Source organism: Lissotriton helveticus, chromosome 5_1, assembly GCF_964261635.1.
Source record: "Lissotriton helveticus chromosome 5_1, aLisHel1.1, whole genome shotgun sequence".
NCBI lineage: Eukaryota > Metazoa > Chordata > Amphibia > Caudata > Salamandridae > Lissotriton > Lissotriton helveticus.
In genome coordinates, this window is record NC_136065.1 from 169,372,281 (window position 1) to 169,391,797 (window position 19,517).

Below are 19,517 nucleotides of genomic sequence, written 5' to 3' on the forward strand. Positions count from 1 at the left end.
TGCTCCTGAGGGAGTCCATGACCGCCAAGATCACAGCCTCAGTAGAATGGGCAGGTCTGAAGCCGGCTTGGTTAGGCTCGAGGTAGACAGTGGACTCAATGAACTGAGAGAGGCAACAGGTGACATGTGCCTCCAAGATCTTAGAAAAATAAGGCAGGAGAGAAATAGGCCGATAGTTGGCAAGGTCCTCTGGATCGGCTCCGGGTTTTTTTCAGCAATGGTACCAAGACAGCCTCCTTGAAGGAGTTGGGTACAATGCCGGCCTCAAGAGAGGTGTTAAGTAGAGGCAGAATACAGTTCGGCAGAGCCAAGCAGATGTCCCTGAAGACAGAGGGAGGGCAACAATCATTGGGGGAGCCAGATTTAACTCGAGAGGCAAGTTTGGCGAGGGAGAGTTGAGGAAGGGGAAGTGTGATAGTAAGCATGGATTACCAAGGGAGGGGGCAAGAGGAGCGGCAGGAGGGATAGTGTTCTTGATCTTAATGATCTTTTCAGTGAAAAAGCTATTTAGAGCATCACAAGATTGTTGGGTGGGGACCTGGTAAGGGAGGGTTCTGGCATCAGACGTCAACTCGCCCATAATTCTGACTATTTCCTTGGACTTGTTGGGGGCAACAGATTCTTTCGGAGAAGTATGAAGATTTTGCAGCTATAATTGCACTTTTGTATATTTTTCGTGCCTCAACGTAAGCCTCTCTGTCGAGTGGTAAGTAAAAACGCCTCCACCTGCGTTCCATCTGACGCAGTTTAAGCTGCTGGGATTTCAGGGAGGTATTTAACCACCTGTGTGACTTGCTGTGGCGAGAGCGGGGAAATTTGGAAAGGGGGGCGAAAAGATCACTAGCTTTAGTGATCCAGCTGGAAAAATCGTGTTCCAAGGCCTGGACTGTCGCATTGCAGCACGATGGAGGTTGAGTGTCAGCCAGGGAAGACAGAAAACCTTGCGAATCGAGAGTGCCCCATTTGCGAGCGACCCCACCTGCTACTGCAGGAGTTTTAAAACGCCCCTGACTGTGATCACCGTGTCGATTAAGTAATGGTCCGACCAAAACATACAACTACGAAACAAACAAGTACAGTCTCTTTCAATTACATTAATCGATTAAATCGGATCAGGCAGCGTTTACTCAGCAAGGTTTAAGAACATCACATTGACTTCAACTATCCCACTAAGTATCCACACCCGCATCCCCTCACCCATCTCATTATTTTGGATTCCCAGCTGCTACATCGGGGACCTCCCCTTTTCATGGGCTGTTTTCAGGTGTCAGCTCAGTGCCCGGTGGCTCACACAAGTTTCCTCGGGATTCATTCCATTTCCCCCACACTCGCATCCACTTTTTTGGGCACCCCCTATGATTGTAGACCGCTTTCTCCGTTACCATAGCGATGTCCATATCATTTTCCCATTGTGATTGTGTGGGTGTCACCCCGGAGCCCCAGTTTCGTGCTATATTTCGCTTAACGATGGCCATACCCAATGTAGCCCACGCTTTCTGCTCCACATTGAGGTCTGTTGGCTGCCATATGTTTAGAATACAACATCTAGGGTCCGCCCGGACTTCCACTCCGCTCACCTCTGAGATTTGTTCCAACACTTTTTCCCAGTATGATTGTATTTTGGAGCAATCCCACAGGGTATGGTATTATGTGCCGGTTTGTCCGCAACCCCGTAGGCAAAGTGGGTCAGGCACTCGCCCCAGTTTCTGTACCGTGGTGCGAGAGTAATATACCCTATGCAGGACTTTGAGCTGTACCAATTTCAAGCGGGATGGGATCGCTGCTTCTCTGGCTGACGCTAGCGCCTCCATCCAGTCCGCGTCATCTATGTCCCCCAGTTCCACCTCCCACTTGCTACGCAGCACTACAGTGGGGTCAGGGAGGTTGTTGACCAATTTTCTACAAGTTTGTGAGATGGCTTTTTTGTCTAGGTGGTCTGTGAGGAGCCGATCCTCAAGTGGTGAGGCGTCTGCCAATGTGGTTCCCAGGGGGATAGCGCATTGGAGTGCATGTCGAATTTGGGTGTATCGGTATAATTCTGTGTCTCCCATTCCGTATTTTTCTCTGAGCGCGGCAAATGACATAATTTCTCCCCTTACCCACAAGTCTCCAATATTGGTAATACCTATTAGGTCCCAGTTCCTGAACCCTTTAGTGTTTGCTAACGTGCCTAACCGTCTTGTCTCCCAGAGTGGAGTAGCCAGCGTAAGCACTCCTTCCCAACCCAGTGCTTTCTTGGCCGTGTGCCATATTTTGATTGTGTGGGATGTGGGGCCTGTCAATGCGTGGCGCCTCTTGGTTGTGTACAGGGCTCTCATCAGGCGATCAGCCGGTAATACCTCCCTGTCTAATCGGTAAGCTGGGTCGTCGTGTGGTGCGTGTAGCCACTGATTAACAATTACTAGCTGTGCCGCCCAGTAGTACAATTTGATGCTTGGTAGCGCTATGCCGCCATCATACAAGCTGCACGACAACTTAGTGTGTGCTATACGAGCCGGTCTTCCATCCCAGAGCAGAGCAGCTAGTTTGGCATTTATGGCCCGAAAATAGGAGAGTGGAACCGGGAAAGGTGTTTTCTGCAGTGCATAAAGGAACCTAGGTCGTGCTAACATTTTGAAGAGTGCTGCCCTACCCAGCAGAGTGAGCGGGAGGGACTACCAGTGGGAAACGTCTGATTTTAATCTGTGTAATGGCTTCATTAGGTTGTCCTCTGTAAAGGTGGCAGCCTGAGGTGTGATATAGATTCCGAGGTATTTGAATCCTCTGGTCACTATTTGTACTGGACAGTCTGGGGGCAAGGTCGGTGCCGGGCCGTGTAGTAAGTAGAGTAGTGATTTTGTCCAGTTGATCGCATAGCCAGATTTCTCCCCATAACCTGTGAGGATGTCCAGTAGGGCCTGCCGGGACTCTGTCGGGGATGTCATGTAGATGAGAACATCATCGGCATACAAGGAGATACGGTCCTCCCAACCCGTCTTCCATACTATCCCCCGAAACAGCGGTGTCGTGCGTGTACAGACTGCCAAAGGTTCTAGGACCAAGTCGAAGAAGAGCAGCGAGAGCGGGCAGCCCTGTCACGTCCCCCTGCCCAGGGCAATCGCCCTCGAGATATGGCCATTTGCGACCACATGTGCCAGGGGCGCCGTGTATAGTAGCCGAATCCAGCCACAGAACCTTGGGCCGAAACCCATCCGTCGTAAGACGGCAAACAGAAATGGCCATTCCACCTGATTGAAAGCCATTGTTGCGTCCAGGGAGAGGATGGCCGTATCACATTGGAGTAGGTGGGTGCGAGCCAGCACCCCGTGCAGATGTCGCAAATTGAGGGAGGTGTTACGGCCGGGCATGAAGCCCGACTGGTCAGGGTGGACCAATGTCGCCAGATGGGGCTGTAGGCGTATCGCCAATGTCTTGGCCAATGCTTCCCCATTAATTAGTGATATGGGCCGGTAAGACGAGGGTTGGTCCGGGGGCTTACCCGGCTTGTGTATCGCTTCAATTGTCACTAGCCCCTGGTCCTCGGGCAGAGTTCCCTGCGTAAGGCTGTCGTTCTACATGTGTATCAAGTGGGGGGTGATCTTGCTCGCCACCTTTTTATATAATTCTATCGGCAACCCATTAGGCCCCTTAGCTTTACCCGTGTGGAGTGCCCCTAGTGCTTTCCCCACCTCTTCCGCCGAGAGGTCGGCTTCTAACATTGCCGTATCCTCCTCCTGTAGCGTCGGTAGTGGTATACTGTCTAAGAATTGCCCACAGTCTTCCTCTGTTGCTTGTGCTCGGGGTGTGTAAACCTTCTCATAGTATGTTACCAGCTCTTCGACAATTAACTGAGGGTTCGGTGTCAGTGTGCCATCCGCTAGTATCAGTTGTGCTATCCACTTACTCGCCCTTCATTTATTTATTTATTGAAATTTATAAAGCGCACAACTACCCTGGGGCATCTCGGTGCTATGGACAGCAGTACATGGATGACCCGGCAGTGATTATTGATTAAACAACCAAGTTTTAATCAACTTTCTGAAGGTAAGCAAAGATTGACAAGATCTGATCTCCAAAGGGATGGTATTCCATAGTTTAGCTGCAGTGACCACGAATCTTCTATCGCCCCAGGAAGCTGTTTTCATACGTGGGACCATTAACTGTAGAGCAGTAGATGACCGGAGTGCTCTACTAGGGGAATTCATTTTTAGAAGGTTTTTTAAGAATTCAGGTCCATTTTTACGAGATGCTTTAAAAGCAATGCAGAGTATTTTGAATTTTATCAGATTATTTACTGTCAACCAGTGATAGCTCTTAATGATATGGGAGATGCCTTTACATTTAGGTGTTCTTGATAGAATTCTTGCAGCTGCATTCTGAACTGTTTTTGAGTCACCTTCTATTGAGCATTCGCAAACAGTTGATTGCAGTAGTCAATAGAGGACATCACCAAAGTACTGACTAGTGTTTTGCCAGCGTTTAGGGGGAGGAAAGGCAGAAGTTTTTTTATCATGCGTAGTTTGTAGAACGCCGTCGATGCTACTGAGTTGGGATGTGAAACAAAGGAGAGCTTGTCATCAAATGTGACACCCAAGTTCCTGACCTTGGTAACTGGGATGGGTGGAGGGCCCATGGAAGGGGGCCACCAGGTTTGAGACCAGCAAGGAGATAGTTTACCAAAGGTCATGACCTCAGTTTTCTCTGAATTTAATTTGAGGCAGTTGCTAGCCATCCACCTGCTAATGGCAAGCAGGCCTTCCTGAAAATTAGCTACAATCCTCTGTCCATTGTTGTTTATAGCCAGCACCAGCTGAGTATCATCAGCATAGGAGTTAAGGCCCATCCCATGAGCCTTGATGACTCTGGCTAGGTCCGACACATAGATATTAAAAAGTGTCGGACTAAGGGATGAGCCTTGAGGGACCCCACATAGTAAAGCCAGCTGGGCAGAGTGGAATTTGCCCAAGTGCACTGCCTGAGTACGGTTGGACAGAAAAGATTGCAGCAATTCTCTGGCCTTGTGCTGGATGCCCAAGCTACTGACACGGTCGATCAGGATGGTATGAGCGACCGTGTCAAAGGACGCTGAGAGGTCCAGCAGAATGAGTACCGCTGCTCCTCCCTGATCCATGATAATTCTAATATCTTCCGATGCTTTAATTAAAGCAGTTTCAGTGCCATGGCCTTTGCGAAACCCAAATTGGGTCTCACCTAAGAGGTGGTGGTCCTCTATATATTTAGAGAGTTGGAAATTAATAAGTTTCTCTATGATTTTGGCTGGAAATGGTAAGCTGGCTATTGGCCTGTAGTTTTTGGTGTCTGCAGGGTCCAGATTGGGTTTTTTAAAAAGTGGTTTGAGGATGGTCTTCTTCCAGATGGTAGGATAGGTTCCGGATGAGAACATGCCATTAAAAATATTGGCCAGCACAACAGCCACCTGCTCAGCAACTGGTGCGAGTGCGTCCGGTGGACATGGATCATTTACTGATCCTGATTTTATGGAAGACATTGCTTTAAGGATTTCTTCTGTTGAGAGAGTTTCAAATTGTTTCAAACCGAATTCTAATGTAGTGTTGATCAACGGTTGGTCAGTCAATTTGGGATGCGATGCAAATTCCGAGTATATATCGTTGACTTTACTGTAAAAGTAGTCCGCTAAGGAATTGCATAAAGATTGAGACGGTAAAGTCGACAGGGTGGAGGTGTGACCTTATAGTTTAGATACCACCTGAAAGAGTCTTTTATTCGAGTTTTTTGCTGCTTGAATTTGAGATATATAGTATGTGCTTTTTTCTTGAACAATCACAGATTTATATTTGACAAGTTCAATTTTTATAAAGGAGTTTATCTTTGCTGGTATAAAGTTTACGCCATTGCCTTTCCCTTTTTTTACAGATTTTCTTTTGGTCCCTTGAAGTGTCATTGAACCATGGGGCAGAGGGGGTGGTTCGATTTTTGGAGAAGGATTTACTTGGTACCAACATATCATAGGCATTCTGTAGCCAGTCGGTGTAATTGGCCACAGATAGGTTAGAATCTAGAGAAACATCTGGTTGAGTCGAGGACAACTGGATGTTCAGTAAATGATTGTCTACCTTTTTCCAGGCTTTGACTGTCAGGTTTATCCATGCTGGCATTTGGGAGAGGCTTGCTGTCAATGGGTATGTCAAATATTATGGCATAATGGTCTGTCCATACTAAGGGAAGTATTTCTTTGATAATAATATTTTGGTTGGTTGTAAAAAGACCGTCCATCGTATGGCCTGCTGTGTGGGTGGCTTTATGCACTTTCTGTAGGAGGCCTACTGCTTCTAGATCACTAATTAATGATGTGGTATCTTTATCAGTATCTTTTTCCAAATGGAAATTGAAGTCACCAAGTATTGAAAAGGTGTTTTCCACAATTGTAGATTCAAGAAGGTTACCTAGGCCCAACAGGAACTCTGTTCTGAGGCCTGGGGGACGGTAGAGTAGTATCCCTTTAAAAGTTTGGGAGGGGATGAGCTGCATTGAGAAGTACAAGGCTTCGCACATAGAAAAAGGAATTGCATCTATTTTAGTGTTAAAGTGGCTCCGAGAGATTATTGCCAAGCCGCCTCCTTTCTTATGCACTCTATCTTGTTTTAGAATCAAGTAGCCTTCCGGGGTGGCTGCTACAAGGTCTGGCCCGGATGCAAGGTCTGTCCAGGTCTCAGTTATGAAGGACATCGAGTTGATAGTCTATAATTAACTCTGCTATCTCGTCCTTGTGTTTAGCTAACGAGCGAGCATTAATAAGGGCAGCTGTGATCATGTCAGTATTATTATTGTACTGTGGTATAATGACGCCTGGATGAGTGGAAGGTTTAGGCTTGCAGTATGAACAAGTTTTGAAAGGGGTATTTACCTCTGTCTCTAACCTCAACAGGCTTTACTAATAGGTGTCCGTAATTTATGAAGTTCGGCGCTTGAATTTTGTATGTTCCTATTTTCTTGAGGCGTCGGACCAAGGGGTGGGGCCCTAGGCCCGGTCCAGGTGCGGACGGGCGCCGACGGGCTTGCCTTTGGTGCGCCTTCGGCGCGCCCGCTGCGTGTGCGCATTAGTGGTGGCCTAAATAGGGAGGGTGCACCAAAAGACTGGAGCGCTAACCCCTCTGAATCCGGAAGTAAATATGTCTCAGACAAGCCCTCCGCGCAACCCACTTGCCGCGTCAGACCAGGGCAGAGGAGACAGAGGAAGTGATTATAATCAGGTAAAACAAAGTTTAAGTTAAAAAAAAAACAGTTTAAATTCCCCAGAAGATTTCTATGTGCTCACGTAGCTAGCAGTGTTAGGTTTCAATCAGCTACGTCCTTTTCTAGTCATGCAAGCATTTTCCCTGTTTTGTCACCCAATTCATATACTTTGTGCATTGTGCCCATGTGTCTCGCTTTAGCCACATCTTCAGCATATGCCCGAAACTCTTGCCCTGCTAGTGTCTATGTCTGCGCTGTGGTGTCGTTGGGGTCTAGTGCTTGTGCCTTCGCCGCCGTGTGCGTCCCATTTGACCTTTCAGAATTTTGGCACAGTAACGTTTCTGCTTAAAGCGGATCGTAAAAACCTAGTGAGCTTATACAGAGACAAGGCAGACCTGATGGCCAGTGGGCGCCAGCTAGGTGGACTGTGCAGAGCGCTTTGAAAGTCACCCGCTTCCTGACTGGAAGCCAATGGAGATCTCAGAGACCATTTCTCAGAGAGATACATTTCGGGGTGTTGAGGATAAGTCATGCAGCCGCATTTTGCACCAACCGAAGTTTATTTAGAGAGTAGCTGTTTATATTCTGATAGATTGCATTACAGTTGTCTAATTTAGAGGTGAATAATGCAATAGCCACTGTTTTGCAAAGCTCCTCAGGAATGAAAGGGGAAATCTTCCTGGCTGATCGAATAATATACAAACAGGTGCTTGCTCTATGGCTTACCTGCAGATTGAAGTTGAGGTAGGTATTGAATAGAACCCCTAAGTTCTTTACTCATTTCGCGGGGATTGGGAGGGACCCACAAGAATCCGGCCAACAGAGTTCTGACCAGATAGAGTTCTGTACTTCGAAGATCAGGAAAATGAGGGCGATAATAAATTCTTACGCTTTCTGCCGGAGGAACATCAGAAGACAGTGGTACATGCGCTGGTCACGTCTCACTTGGACTAATCAAACAGCCTATACTTGGGGCTACCTACAGGCTGCATATTATCCAAATTGCCGTAGCAAGGCTAATCAGGCAGGTTCCTTGGCGTCACCACATCTCTCCACACTTCAAGCAACTTCATTGGCTCCCTATAATCAGGAGGATAGAATTTAATTCACTGATACTTGCATTTAGGGCAACCAGAAGCCTGGGACCCACGTACCTCCAATAAAGGCTGCAGCTGTACCACCAAAAACGAGTCTTGAGATCCAACAATCTGTGACTCCTGAAAGTCCCACGATACCGCAAAGCTCGACTGAGCTGCAGATCTTTCGCAGTGCAGTCTTCTAAACAATGGAACTCCCTCCCACTCTATCTGCTGGAAAAAGAAACAGAATTCTGCAGAGCCTTAAAAATCGGGCTCTTCAGGCAGTGATAGTTGGCCTACACGACCCACATGTGAGCTCTCCGCTAGCACCGGGACACCTCCGCTAAGGTAGCTGTGCACTCTAGAGAAACAAGTTACTTACCTTCGGTAACGCTTTTTCTGGTGGATGCAGTATCTGCCTGTGGATTCCTTATCTTTTGAATACCCCCTGCGCCAGCATTTCCTTGGAAATTATTTTCCTAGCTCTCCCCCGTTGATGAGGACGTCATACTAGCACGGCTCCGCTCGCGACTCAGTATGACGTCATCGGAGCCATAAGAAGACCTCGTTGGGGTGCGGACATCAGTTTCTCCCATTTTTTCCATGCCCTCGAGGCAAACGGGTAGATCGACAACATTTTCACAAGTATACATAATATTATATATATATATGCGCAAATACACACAGTATATACAATAACACAATGGAAAAGGCCAACAAAGCATTTTCCAGTAGAAAACTGCAAGCATGAAAAAGGAATTTTGAAAACATCAATGTCAAACAGTTATAATATTTTTGGTAGAAACAGGAGGACAACGTGGAGGCGAGTGGGTCAGTGAGGAATCCACAGGCAGATACTGTATCCACCAGAAAAAGCATTACCAAAGGTAAGTAACTTGTTCTTCTGATGGATACATCTGCCTGTGAATTCCTCACCTTTAAAATAGAATCCCCAAGCCGTACCTCTCCCGGAGGGTGTCCACAAAAATCTCCCAGAACAGAGCGTGCAAAATGGCCGTCCCTCCTAACCTCAGAATTCAAGCAGTAATACTTCGCAAAGGTGTGGAGGGAGGCCCAAGTTGCTGCCTTACAAATATCAACAACAGGAACACCTCTAGCCAGAGGAAGATGACTTAGCTCTGGTGGAATGATCTCTAATACCTTCAGGCGGCTCCTTCTTGGCCAGGGTATAGCAGATCTTGATACACAAGATGATCCATCTGGAGAGAGTTTTCACGTGGACAGCTTTTCCTTTCATCCCACCAATGTAGCCCATGAAGAGCTGATCATCCAGCCTCAGTTCCCTGGTCCTGTCCAGGTAAAAACTGACAGCCCTCTTAGGGTCCAGATGATGAAGTCTCTCCTCTTACTTGGAAGGGTGAGGGGGAGGATAGAAGGTAGGTAATGTAATGGACTGTCCCAAATGAAAAGGAGTTACCACCTTAGGCAGGAAAGCAGCCCTGGTCCTAAGAACCATATTTTCTGCATGAATGGTCAAGAATGGAGGTTTAGAGCTAAGAGCTTGTAACTCACTTACCCTCCTAGCCGAAGTAATAGCGATCAAAAAGACCATTTTGAAAGAAAGAAGCCTCAACGGACAACTATGAAGAGGCTCAAATTGAGAACCCATCAGAAAAGTAAGAACAAGATTTAAATCCCACTGAGGCATAATGAAAGGAGTGGAAGGAAACTTATTAGTATGGCCCTTAATGAACCTCATAACTACAGGAGACTTAAACAAAAACGGCGGATCCGGCAAACAAATAAAAGCAGACAAAGCCAACAAATAACCTTTAACTGTAGCCACAGCACAACCCTGCTGAGCCAAGGAAAGAGAGAAACTCAGCACATCAGACAAATGAGGATTCACAGGGTCAATGGATCTCTCCCCACACCACTTTACAAATTTGGACCAACTGGAGGAATAATTAGATTTGGTGGTGTCTCCTAGACGACAAAATAACATCCACCACGTCAGGTGGGAGAGAGAAAGAACTCAGATTGCCCCATTCAATCTCCAGGTATGAAGGTGCAGGCTCTGGAGGTGGGGGTGTAGAACCTGCCTCTGCGATTGCGAGAAGAGGTCTGCCCTGAAAGGTAGAGTGAGCGGAGGGTGCGATGAGAGGTGAAGTAAATCTGTGTAACATTCCCTTCTTGGCCAATCCCGGGCGATCAATATGACTTGGGCCCGGTCTTGGCGAATGTTCCTCAGAACCAGAGGAATCAAGGGTATGGGGAAAACGGGAAGCGTGGCTAACCGCCGGCAATGGCGGTCGTGGCTCGGTAGAGCTACGGACCCTCTCGGGGGGGGGAAAGGGGGAGGGGGGGGGGAGAACCGGCATTAAAACGCTGTTTCCACGGCTGCCTTTGGTGGGGGCCAGCTGGCATGGATGTTTTAGCCCCCGATAGTGGTATTGGCGGCTCGACTGTTACGTCGGGGTGCCTGGGAGGCCGACACGATCTTGGGCCTACCTGCCCTGTGACGCCGGAAGGAGCCGGGAGCTGGATTATGGAGTGAGCCGATGGAAGGCGCAGCTGGGCCGGGCTACCAGATCACTCGAGGAGCGGCGACTCCTTTCCCCGGAACCCTGCTCTGACAGCTGCCCCCGCTGAGAGGTACACAGGAGGTACTGAGAACCCGGGTGACTTTCTGGGCAGCGGCGGGCTCCACGAGGGCGAGACGACCTGCTGGTGTGTGGCTGGGGGGGGGTGGAGCAGGTGAGGCGGCGAGGCGCTGAGGGAGCGCGCTGAGGCCGGCTGCGGCGGACCGGGAGGCCGCTGGACATTGCTTTGCCGTATGTGTGACCCCCCCCTCCCCCAATCATTTGAGAAGTGCGGAGACTGCCGGGCCACGCCTTGGCCACTTTATAACTCTTTTTGTCCTGGAGGCCTGCAACAGCCACCGGCCCTGTAGTGGAGACGGGCTGGTGGTGGGGTGTACAATACGGAGGGCGAGACTGACTGGCAGTCTAGTGCTGCAGGAGTGGCCTGAGACCAGGCTGTGACTTGGGGGCCCCAGGCTGGCTGATGGGCCCCCTCCCTGGTACCCCGGAGACCATACACGACGGAGGTCCATCTGGTGTGGTGCAGAGGACTGAAAGACACTTATTGAGGCCCGGGGACCCAACTAGTGCACGGTGTCGAAGGCACTGGTGAGACAAGGAGAGACCTGTGCTGAGAGGGAGCGAGCGGATGGCGATTCAAGTGGCCCCTTGAGCCACTGTATTTAGTTGCTCCGCTGAGGGAGTTGTAGCCCTCTGGCGCTGCGCTCCGCTGCCTGGGGCCCTGACCACCCTGAAGACAGAACTCCCCCCCTCCCCCCCTCCCCACTGGAGCATACCTGGTTTGTACAGATGCGCAGTGTCACTCCTAGGAGCGGGATTGTTACCCCCATAGGATCAACTGTGGGGAAGCCCCCGCCGGGAGGCCAGGTGGTGACAGACAATGGGAGGAAACGGGCTAAGGCTGCGGATGGACAACAGAGTGCCGACCCCCCTTCCATCATGTCGGGCCAGGCTAACAGACCCCCCTCGCAGAGGGAGACCCTGACTGACCACACCGGGGGTGCGCCAGATAAACTGGATCTTATCTTGCAGGGGATACGGGACTCAAGAACCGCGATGGAGCTACAGATGGGTACGCTCACTACGGGATTGACGCTACTGAAGGCGGACCATGTTAAACTGGCTGACACAGTTAAAGACCACGACCGATCCCTTGCGGACCTCGTCCCTAGGGTGGAAGACCCACTTCTTCGAAAGCCCGGCAGACGTGGAAGAATGGATGAAGGTCAGGTGCATCAGTACTAGCCAAGCTGACCGGACAGAGGGCTCCTCACAGGACTCGGAAGCGCTCCCGAAGCGGACCTCTGGAAGAACACAGGGCACTCACCGAGGGAGGGGCGGAGCGGGACCCTCACAAGAACAGCAGCGGAAGGACCAGGATGGGGCACTGGCGGTGGCCAGCTCCTTCCGCGAGGACTCGTACACGATTGCCACGGACTCAGAGGACATTTCAGTACACTGAGACTCCGACCATAGTGTTGTGCTCTTCCCCACCGTCACCCTGAGAGCGGCAGATGACCTGCTTGATGAGTAAGGAGAATGGCTGGGGCACCAGCACTTGGGACTCCTACTACCGACTTTGCTGTACGGCATGCACGTACCGAGAAACAGAAAGACTATTGTATCCTTTGAAGAGATAACTCACTGTATTAACTGGTATACTAGAGGGGTCAGTTATCGTTATGGGGGATGCTAGCCGTAAGCTCTGCCACTATATTCACAGGACTGTGTGCCACCTAGTGATGGGGGACTTTGTGATATTTACATGTTACACCAGTTTTGCTGCCGCTATCGCCCCACCCACCCTGGAGTACACTACCGCCCCGCCCCCCCCAGGAGACATTGTACCATTGAGCCATAGGCCATTCGCAGATCATGGTTGGACGTAAGGTTGGCTACCTCCCTCGAGGCGTATGCACCATTACTTGTTATGTACCATTTGTGCACCACTGTTGGGCCCAGCGCGGTTTCGGCGCTGTGCCAAGTTTTGTTCAAAATGTTGGGGAAAGGGGACTCCTGGTCAGTGCTGCTTTGGTAATGTCACGCGGAGTTGAACTCCGCTTCCACATGGGACCATGACGGGGGGCTGCCACCACAATAGGGTCGTACAACTTGCTAACATGGAACGTGAGAGGCCTGGGAACAATACAGAAGAGACACCGCATACATGCATTCCTCCTCAGATGTAAGACACAAGTAGCATTCCTTCAACAGTCTCACCTAACTGACTCTGAAACGCAGAAAATGAGGAAGAAATGAAGGGGTACCATTTATTCCACTAATTACTCTGCTTTCGCTAGAGGGGCGACTATCTCAAGTCAAGTCAAGTCAGAATTTATATAGCGCACTACATACCCATAGGGTCTCAAGGCGCTTGAGGAGGGGGGGGGGGGGAGGTTTACTTATCGAATATCCATGTTTTAAGTTGTTTTCTGAAGGCTAGGTGGTTTTGAGTAAGGTGGAGGTGGATGGAAAGGGAATTCCAAGTCTTGGCCGCTAAGTAGGAGAAGGATCTTCCTCCCATGGTGGCTTTGTGGATGCGCGGAACAGCGGCGAGGGCTTGGTTGGACGAACGCAGCTGGCGGGTGGGGGTGTACAAGGAAAGGCGCGTGTTGAGACAATCAGGTCCAAGTTCGTATAGGGCTTTGTGTGCGTGGGTGAGGAGATGGAACGTTATTCTCTTGTTGACGGGGAGCCAGTGAAGGTCTTTCAGGTGAGCGGAAATGTGGTCTGTGCGGGGGATGTCTAGTATGAGTCTGGCTGAAGCATTTTGGATGCGTTGGAGTTTTTTCTGTAGTTTCGCAGTGGAACCGGCGTAAAGGGTGTTTCCGTAGTCCAGACGGCTTGTAACCAGTGCGTGGGTGACCGTTTTTCTTGTTTCGGTGGGGATCCAGTGAAATGTTTTTTTGAGCATGCGTAGGATGTTGAAGCATGAAGATGAGACGGCGTTGACTTGTCTGGTCATCGAGAGTGAGGAGTCCAGGATGATGCCCAGGTTCCGTGCGTGGTCTGGGTACGTCATGGGGTCTTTGTTGCACTTGAACGCCGGATAGATGATCAGGGACGGTACATAATAGTGAAGGGCCCACTAGATGGCTCCCCGGCGGTCCTTGGGAGCATCTATGCCCCTAATTTTGATCAAGACTGTTTTCTGAGGAGGCTGAGTGGGTTTTTGGCTAATTGGGTCGTGATTCCCTGGGTGCTGGGAGGGGAATGGAATGTGGTACTGGATGTTGGCTTGGATAGATCACACCCCCCTACACGGTACAACCGCTGGTAAGATTGCAGACCACTTCACCGCATGGGCAGGTGGATGGACACTCTCAGACGCGTGGCATTGTCTCTACCCGACACACAAAGAATACTCATTCTACTCCCGGGTGCATGGCCTCCACACTAGACTTGATAGGTTCCTCTGTTCAAGTTCACTTCTTGCGAAGGTCCACAGCTCCACATACTTAGCTAAGACCCTTTCCGACCATAGCCCCCTGGAGCTCACCATACGATGGGGCATAGGACCTACTCCGGTGCCCACCTGGAAATTACACCCACACCTGCTCGAAGATGCCCCATTTCGCACGACCCTCGCCGACACTGTTACTAACTTCCTAACCAAAAATTGGAACACTGCGACATCGCGCCAGATTGAATGGGATGCGTTGAAGGTCGTGGTCAGAGGGGCGACGATAGGACAGCTGGTGGGAGCTAGACAGGAAATACACCAGAGGCTGCAGGACATTGAGGGCAGGTCACACGTATTGGAGAGGGAGGCAGTGTTGGACCCTGCTAAGAGAGAGCTGCTACAATCCACTCACATAGACCATGCAGAACCTCTGGAGACGTTACGGACTACAGACTTCAGAGCATATCTCCTGCGTAAGCATGTGGAGGCGGACAGAGCCGGTAGCCTGCTGGCCTGCATGGTTAGACCAGACACGCCGACCATATCCAGTATCCGCACCATGGCGGGGCACGTAGTTCACACACAAGCTGACATAAATACCGCCTTTCGAGATCACTTAGCAAAGCTCTATGCGCCTCCCCCCTTGGTGGACGGCTCTCTCATTGCTGACTTCTTTCAAGACCTCCCCTTTCCGGTCCTCTCGGAGGAAATACAGAGAAACAGACGGTCCTATCACCCAACAGGAGATCAGTGCCGCGATTAAAGGTTTAAATCATAATAAAACGCCGGGTTTGGACTGACTCCCTGTTGAGTTCTACCTCCCCTACGCGGAGTCCTTGGTGCCTACCCTGGAGACAGTCTACAAGACGGCTCTGGAGATGGGCCGCTTACCGGATTCCACGATGCAGGCGCTGGTCATGTCTATACCCAAGCCGGGACGGGGCGGATTGGACATGTCAAATTATAGACCCCTCTCTATGCTAGCTACCGAATATAAAATATTGAGTAAGGCCCTTGCCAATCGTATACAACCGCACCTCCCCGCACTTCTCCACAGTGATCGGTGTGTTTTTCTCCCAAACGCAGTACTTCGCTTAACACAAGGCGGTTGCACACTGTAATGACGGCTACCCCAAAGGCCCACCGCCACGCTGGGTGTATTGGACTAGACCTCAGGCAGGCATTTGATTCCCTATCATGGGATTTCATGTTTGCGGTGTTGCGGCGCTTTGGATTTCCGGACACATGTTTAAAATGGGTCCGATTATTGTACACGTCCCGACGGCTAGGTCCTGTATGGGCTGCTATATTTCTGATACATATAATATTCATCGTGGCACAAGACAGGGGTGCCCTCTGTCCTCCTTGTTTTTTGTGTTGGCATTAGAACCGCTGGCCTTGGCTCTTCGAAGATCGGCAGCCCAGCTCGGTATCTGCGTCTATGGTGTGTATCATTTACTATAAATCTATGCAGACGACATGCTTTTATATTTGCGAGACCTCACGGCTGATGCGACCCCCCCCTTCCGGATATATTCACTACCTTCGAATGCCTGTCGGGCCTGGCCATAAACCCTGACAAATAAACTAGTTACTTTTTCCAAGAAACACCACACATTACTTATCTACAATTCGGCACGTACTCATTTTCGGTGGACCCACTACTTTTTAAATACCTCGGTATTTGTGTATAGAACACAAGAGGATCAGATAGAACGCAATATCCAGCGGGCAATAACGGGGCTCCGTGCCAGTGTGGGATTCTGGTCTTCTTTGCCCCTCTCAGTAATGGGGCGGGTTGCCATCTCAAACATGGTGATGCTACCTCGTTTGCTATACTACCTTGTGAATTTGCCAGTAGTTCTCCCACAACTTATTTTTACTACGCTGGACACAATCTGACTACCCTCATATGGGGTGCGGGTCTGAGACAGATAAGTCTTCGGAAACTTCAGCTGGGGACGCAGAGTGGCGGCCTGGGGGTCCCCGACTTCCGAGGTTACTACTATGCTAGCCAACTCCAGTGGCTGTCATATTGGATTGCAGGGAGGAACTTATGTGAGATTGGGTTCACACCGCAGAGGTTGGATAGAGGGTAACTACACAACCTGTGGTTGCCGAGAGCCCGGATCCCTTCCGACTGCCCCCCCTATTGCGGACTGCCCTGTTGTGTAGGAAGAAGGCCTTGGCTTACACATCTGTGGCAACCCCATACGCTGGGAACATACCTTTAATAGGCCTGCCCACACCACAGGGGAGACTCACACGGTCTAGACTCCAGGCTTGGGCGGACAGCGAGATAGAAAAGGTGGGCGCTGGTACACTGATGGACCATGATTTCTTTTTGCAGGACACAGGAGCACTGCCACGCCTCTATCCGCTACATGCCGCTATCACACACTACATTAGGGCCACTTTTTTATATACGGGAGTGCGGGCACATGCAGCAATAGATCTTACATCCCTTAGGGAACGCTGGGCGACGGACTCCGGTGCAGAGATTAGAGACCACGCGTGGAAACGTATACTGGAGTATCCCTAAAAAGTGTCACGTAATGCACGGCTCAAATTTATACAGACGATGGTACTGCATAGGTCGTACCTTACGCCAAAGTGGATACACCGCATGTTCCCGGACTCCCTCCCACTGCTGCCCCAGATGTAGAGGAGATGAGGCAGGCCTCCTCCATATGTTATGGTCTTGTCCTCAACTGGTGAGCTACTGGGAGGGGGTGTGACACTCCCTAACCACAGTGACTCAATTACCTGTCCCAGGCGACGCTCTGTCTTGCCTGATGGGCCTTCGCAGACGCTCCAGGGTTCAGAAGGTGCGGCTAAAGTTTGTGGATCTTGCCCTCATCTTGGCAATTAGGGTGATTACTATGAGGTGGAAGTCCCCCAGATGCCTGGCAGTCATGATTTGGCAAACTGATGTGCTCCAATGGGGAAGGGCGGAGGGGGCTGTTCTCTGGAGGGAGGAGGAGGAGAGGGGGCTGAGGCAGCAACACATCTCCCCGGACTGGGAGGCCAAGCTGATTGAGCTTGAGACACTGTACCTGGCTCCAACACAAGACGCCACGTCACAGTAAAGCGAAAAGTGTGAGTCCATTCATACCTGTACGGCCCGTGGAACAGAGATACTATGAATCAGCCCTGTACGCTGTACCCTTGGGGAGGACGCTCCTATAGTGACTCCTGGTTATCATGGTCATGGATGCAGTACGAGTGACCAGGACGGGGTTAGGGCAGGATGGGAGAGCGGGAGGGGGGAACAGTTGGGGGGTTTCTTTTGTCATTGATTGGACTTCAAATATGCACTACTTTGAATTATGGATACGGCACTACCTGTACATTATTGGTTCGTCTAGGGGATCAGACTATAAGTACCCCTTTGTAAGAATCTCTTACAATGCAAGATTTGGGCAACCATGTTGTTATGTACAAATGCACCGGAATGGCTAAGGTGGGAGAAAAACAAAAAAGACTGTATTTGAAATGCATACATGTTTGGAAGTGCATGCTACACAGCGGTCATTAATAAAGTGTGTTAAAAAAAAGGGTATGGGGAAACACGTAAAGGAGTTGCGAACTCCAAACTAATTGAAAAGCGTCCCTCAGTGCGTCCTGCATCGGATACTGAAGACTGCAGAACAACGGGCAGTGCACGTTCTCGCAAGTGGGAAAGAGGTCTAACCGAGGAAATCCCCACGTCATGAAGACAAGACGGACCTCTCCGGATGAAGCTGCCACTTGTGATCGGCCGAGTAACGACAACTGAGACTGTCCACACAAACATTCAGCACACCGGTCAGATGATTTGCTACCACACAAATCTGATGGACCTGAACCCAGGACCAGAGTCGCAGAGCCTCTCTGCAGAGACGAAATGACCCTACCCCTCCTTGCTTGTTGATCTACCACATCGCGGTAGTGTTGTCCGTCAGGACTTGAACTGACAGACCGCAAAGGGAAGCAAGGAAGGCCTTTAGTGCCAAACGTATTCAAGAAGGTTGATGTGAAGCAACCTTTCCTCTGTAGACCAAAGACCTTTGACCTACAGATCCCCCAGAAGAGCACCCCACCCTAGATTGAAGGCATCAGTGATTACTGTGGACCGCATATGACACCTAGCATAGTCCACCAGCAGAATGCAGGTGGCCAGGAGGCCCAGTAGCCGCAGGGTCATCCAGACCAAAATCTGGGATAGAGGCTGAAAGATCAGAATCATAGCCCGAATATCCTGCACTCGCTGCTCAGGAGGATAAGCTCGAAACTGCGCTGTGTCTAGAGCCGCTCCGATGAAAAGGAGCTTCTGGAAGGGAATCAGGTGTGACCTCTGCACGTTGATAGTGAACCCAATGAATGCAGGAGGTCGGCCATAGTCTGGAGGTCGGAGACGACAGCCTGGGGCAAGCCTGCCTTCAACTGCCAGTTCTCGAAATAGGGGAAGACTGGAACGCCTAATCTAAGCAGATGAGCTGCGACCAACGTCATCACTTTCGTGAACACCCGAGGGGTGCTGGTAAGGCCAAAGGAGAGCACTGTAAACTGAAAGTGCTTGTGGCCTACCGTGAACCGTAGGTAAGCCTGGGAGCCGGCAGGATGGGGATGTGAAAAAAAGCGTCCTGCTAGTCCAACGCTACCAACCAGTCTCCAGGGTCGAGGGCAGACAGGACATGAGCTAATGTCAACATTTTGAACTTCTCCTTCCGGAGGAATCGGTTGACGTTCCTGAGATCCAAGATAGGACATAGGACCTTGTCCTTTTTGGGCACAAAAAAGTAGTGGGAATAACACCCAAGACCTACTTCTGGGGCAGGAACTCGCTCAATGGCTCCCTTGGCCAAGTGATCCTCCGACATGCAATGGAATTGAGGTGGCATGGATGGAAGGGTAGTCTCGAAGAGGAGGGAGTAGCCCCTTCGGTCTACCTGCAAAACCCACCTGTCCGACTTGATGTTGAGCCAGTGGGGGAGGTGATGGCAAATCCTGCCGCCCACTGGCAAATGGTGGACCTGAAAAGTCGAACTAGGAGGGCTTTGCAGCTGCTGTAGAGGGGGCGCTGGTGGACTGGCCTGCCTGCTGGCCCCCAGACCCACAACAGTGGGTTGCACGTCCCCGGCCGCGCAGGGGCTGGACAGCTTGCGCAGGCCTGTGGCTCTGGGCGGAACGTGGCGGGGCACCCCTTCCGTAGCCACAAAAGGGCGAAAAGCAGACTGGGCGGGGCGAGAGGTAGAAGCAAGGCCCAAGGACTTTGCAGTAGCCCTGGAGTCTTTA